Raw genomic sequence first — 5272 nt, 5'->3', positions numbered from 1 at the left:
TATTTACTTTTGCTATTGTCATTTTTTTTCTTAATTATCGCATTTAGTTAGTTGTAATTTTATTGTTTAAGAAAATACTTGAAAAAAAAAACTAAAAAACAAAGCTTGTTCTTTCAACATAAGCAATTTTTGCTTAAAGGAAATTTGGCAAAGTTCCCATCCACGCTTATTAATTAACCTCGGGGAGTTGTTATTAAGTTATGAGTAAGTGGAATCAAATAGGCCTGGGAACAAGTTAAACCAAATAATAATAATAATAATAAAAAATAAAAAAATAAAAAATCATAAAAATCATAACAAAAAAAAAAAAAAATAAATATTATAATCTCTTCTTGTTATAAGTATGCTCTGTGGTTGCGGTTCTAACTGATCTTCCACATCAGAAATTTGTTTTCTTGTGATTGTTTGTGTTACTTGGTGAAATTTGTGACATTGTATGCATAATTGGTAACGTAATTCAAAAAATCGTTTGGTGAAAAAATTAGTGTCTTTACGTGAAATTGAAAGTGTTTTTGAAAGTTTAAGCATAATGGAACAAGAACCTAATGTTGTGCAAGAAAAAACTCTTCTTGAATACTTTTCACCTATCCCATCTAATGCTCCGTCATGCATTGTTTTGCCCACTACTAATGCCACTCATTTTGAACTTAAGCCATCAATCATTCAATTGTTACCATCATTTTATGGTTTAGAAAGAGAGGATCCATACATGCATGTAAAAGACTTTTTGGAAATTTGCTCAACCTTTCGTTTTAAAAAAATTTCAGATGAGTCGGTTAAACTTAGGTTGTTTCCTTTTTCTTTAAAAGATAGAGCCAAAGCTTGGTTAAACTCACTTCCAATTGGAACCATAACTACTTGGGATCAACTTTTTAATAAATTCCTTGCTAAATTCTTCCCCATGTCCAAAACTGATAATTTAAGAAGAGAAATCTCCGAATTTTATCAAAAAGATAACGAAGAATTTTATGAATGTTGGGAAAGATTTAAAGATTTATTATTAAAATGTCCCACCATGGTTTTGAAAAATGGAGACTTGTAAAATATTTTTATGATGGTTTAACCCCTTCAAACCGACCAATGATTCAATCTATGCATACCGGAAAATTTTTAAAATTGCAAGGGCAAGAGGCTTGAGACGCTCTTGAAGAATTGTCTGTTAATTCATAACAATGGAATTATTCTGAGCCCAGGTCTAGAGCCAACCCTTCACCGAAAAGAGAAGGAAAATATGAAATAAAAGAAGAAAGTGATTTAAGAACATCTTTTGAAAAATTAGCAAGAAAAGTAGAAGCCTTAGTAATAAGTCAATCTATGAATTCTCATGTGCAACCTAAAAAAGATGTTTGTTCTTTATGTGCTAGTTCATGTCATGATGCTCAATCATGTCCTTCTTTTTTTGAAACATTTTCTAAAGAGGCTAATGCTTTACATTCATATGGAAAACCTTCTTCTGATAGCCCATTTTCCAACACATACAATTCAAATTGGAGAAACCATCCTAATTTTTCATAGAGACAAAACCAACCACAAATTAATCAAGGAAACCAATTCAACATGCCAAATCCAAATCATGCCCAACCAAGTCAACCTTACCCTCCACAAAGAAAATCTTCCTTAGAAGACACCTTACAACAATTCATGCAATCCACCCAACAAATCTTACAAAATCAGTCTCAATCCATTACCAAACTCGAGACACAATTGGGTCAACTTGCTAATGCTGTAATCGAGAGAGAAAAAGGAAGATTTCCTAGCCAACCCATCCCAAATCCTAAAGGCCAATATGAAATAGGAGCTCCTAGTCATAAAGAAGAAGCTAAGTCTATTTCAACTCTTAGGTCTGGAAAACAAATTGTCAAACCCGATTACATACCTCAAGTTGGAAAAAGACCAAAGCCAACCTCAAAGTTCCAACACAAATGACCTTTCAAAAGATGATGCTCAAATCCTTCCTTCCATCCCAAAAGCTCCTTTTCCACAAAGATTAATTCCACTCAAGAAAGGCAACCAATATAGTGACATCTTAGAAGTTTTCAAACAAGTAAGCATCAACATTCCTTTCTTAGATGCCATTAAACAAATTCCTGCCTATTTTAAATTCTTAAAAGATCTTTGCACTGTTAAAAGAAACACAAATGTTCCAAAAAAGGCGTTTTTAACTGAACAAGTTAGCTCCATAATTCAATATAAAATCCTTGTGAAATATAAAGATCCCGGTTGTCCAACAATTTCATGTATCATTGGCGATCATTTTATTAACAAAGCTTTACTTGATTTAGGAGCTAGTGTGAATTTACTGCCTTATTCTGTGTATAAGCAACTTGGTTTAGGAGAATTAAAACCAACTTCTATAATACTTCAATTAGCCGATCGTTTAGTGAAAATCCCTAGAGGTATTGTAGAAGATGTTTTAATTAAAGTGGATAAATTCTATTTCCCTGTGGACTTTATTGTTCTTGACACTCAACCTGTTGAAAATGCTCATGCTCAAATACCCATCATTCTGGGTAGACCATTTTTAGCTACATCTAATGCAATTATCAACTGTCGTAATGGTGTATTGAAATTATCTTTTGGAAACATGATTGTTGAATTAAATGTTTTTAATGTTGCTAAATCTGTTGAGTGTGAGGAAGTGCATGGAGTTAACATGATAGAGAGTATGTGTGAAGATGATGGAAATGACTTACTTGATTTTTGTGAAAAATACTTTGGTATGAACTTGCATATTGATGATTTTAATGATGATGTGAATTCTTTGTTAGAGTCTATACCCTTAAATGAAACCAAAGTTGAACCATTTTCACCCTTAGATCATGTTCAATCCATTTCTGAGTCTCCAAAGTTAGACCTTAAACCTTTGCCAGAAAATTTAAAATATGCTTTTCTAGGAGAGTCTGAAACCTTGCCTGTTATCATAGCATCTGCTTTAGATAAAGAACAAGAAGATAAATTGTTAAATGTCCTTAGAAAACATAAGGAAGCCATAGATTGGACTATTGGAGACATCAAGGGAATTAGCCCATCCATATGCATGCATAGAATCCATCTAGAAGAAAATGCTAAAACCTCTCGGGAATGTCAAAGAAGGTTAAATCCAAATGTTTAAGAGGTCGTTAGGGAAGAAGTACTTAAACTGTTAGATGTAGGTATCATTTACCCTATTTCTGATAGTCAATGGGTTAGTCCAGTCCAAGTAGTGCCTAAAAAGTCAGGGATCACAGTTATTGAAAATGAGAAAAATGAATTAATCCCTACTCGAGTACAAACGGGGTGGAGAGTGTGTATAGACTATAGAAAGCTAAATAATGTTACTAGAAAAGACCACTTTCCTTTACCCTTTATTGATTAAATGCTTGAATGTTTAGCTGGCCATGCATATTATTGTTTTCTTGATGGCTATTCGGGATATAACCAAATCCCCATTGCCCCTGAAGATCAAGAAAAGACTACCTTCACTTGCCCTTTTGGAACCTTTGCATATCGTCGCATGCCTTTTGGTCTTTGTAATGCTCCTGCAACTTTTCAAAGATGTATGATTGCAATATTTTCTGATATGGTTGAAAGAAATCTTGAAGTGTTTATGGATGATTTTTCTGTGTTTGGAAATTCTTTTAATGACTGTTTGCACCATCTTTCTCTTGTTTTAATTCGTTGCAAAGAAAAGAATTTAGTTCATAATTGGGAAAAATGTCATTTTATGGTTAAAAAAGGAATTGTTTTAGGTCATGTAATCTCATCTGAGGGAATAGAAGTTGATAAAGCAAAAGATGACCTTATTTCAAAACTTCCCCCCACCTAAAACAATAAAAGAAATTAGATCATTCTTAGGCCATGCCGGTTTTTATAGAAGATTCATAAAAGACTTTAGCAAAATTTCACGCCCATTATGTCATTTGCTGGGGAAAGAAAATGCTTTTATCTTTGATAATGATTTCCATGTTGCCTTTGAAAGATTGAAATCCCTTTTGACTAGTGCACCTATTATTCGCCCTCCTGATTGGACTATTCCTTTTGAAATAATGTGTGATGCTTCTGATTATGCTATTAGTGCTGTTCTAGGACAAAGAATTAACAAGTTACCTCATGTAATCTACTATGCTAGCAAAACTTTGAACGATGCTCAATTAAATTATTCTACAACTGAAAAAGAATTGCTTGTTGTTGTGTTTGCATTGGAGAAATTTAGGTCTTACTTGTTAGGATCTAAAATAATTGTCTATTCTGATCATGCTGCATTGAAATATATCTTGTCGAAAAAAGATGCTAAATCTCGCTTAATTCGTTGGATCTTGCTTTTACAAGAATTTGATTTAGAGATACGAGATAAAAAAGGTTCTGAAAATGTTGTTGCTGATCATTTGTCTAGAATTGTTGTTGAGACTAATAATGACTCCACCACTATAACTGAAACTTTTCCTGATGAACAACTCATGCATATATCTTCTTTGCCTTGGTATGCTGACATTGTGAATTATTTGGTCACTGGTGAAATTCCTTCTCATTGGTCTAAGCATGACAAATCTAAATTTTATTCTAAAGTGAAAAATTTCATGTGGGATGATCCTTATTTGTTTAAATATTTCCCTGATCAAATAATAAGGAGATGCATTCCAAATTGTGATCAAACTACAATCATATCTTTTTGTCATGATCATGCATGTGGTGGACATTTTAGTGGTAAGAAAACTGCTTTGAAAATTTTACAATGTGGATTTTATTGGCCTACTATTTTTCATGACACTTATGTTTATTGCAAATCTTGCAAATGTTGTCAAAAGTTAGGAAGTGTAACTAGAAGAAACATGATGCCTTTGAATCCTATCCTTATTATTGAAATATTTGATGTTTGGGGCATTGATTTTATGGGTCCATTTCCTAACTCTTTTGGTAACTTGTACATTCTTGTTGGCGTGGATTATGTGTCTAAATGGGTTGAAGCTGTTGCATGCCACACAAATGACCATAAAGTTGTGCTTAAGTTTTTGAAAGAAAATATTTTCTCCCGTTTTGGCTCACCACGTGCTATCATTAGTGATAACGGTACACACTTTTGTAATAGATCTTTTGAGCATTTAATGAAACAATATGGTATTACATATAAAGTCACTACACCCTATCACCCACAAACTAGTGGTCAAGTTGAAATATCAAATAGGGAAATTAAACACATCTTAGAGAAAACTATCAATCCAACTAGGAAAGATTAGTCCTTAAGACTCATTGATGCATTATGGGCATATCGAACTGCATACAAAACACCCATTGG

The 5272-nt window shown here is 33.0% G+C and overlaps 1 non-coding gene across 1 annotated transcript; it reads right to left on the bottom strand.

Moving 5' to 3' along the window:
• Positions 1–916: 916 nt before the first annotated feature.
• LOC133780761 (small nucleolar RNA R71) lies at positions 917–1022 on the bottom strand. Its single transcript, XR_009869579.1, has one exon. It is a non-coding gene; the product is annotated as a small nucleolar RNA R71 (small nucleolar RNA).
• Positions 1023–5272: the final 4250 nt, after the last annotated feature.

This window comes from Humulus lupulus, chromosome 5 (genome assembly GCF_963169125.1).
Source record: "Humulus lupulus chromosome 5, drHumLupu1.1, whole genome shotgun sequence".
Lineage (NCBI taxonomy): Eukaryota > Viridiplantae > Streptophyta > Magnoliopsida > Rosales > Cannabaceae > Humulus > Humulus lupulus.
The sequence above is the reverse complement of the archived record's forward strand: the minus strand, read 5'-3'. Positions and strand labels throughout refer to the sequence as shown.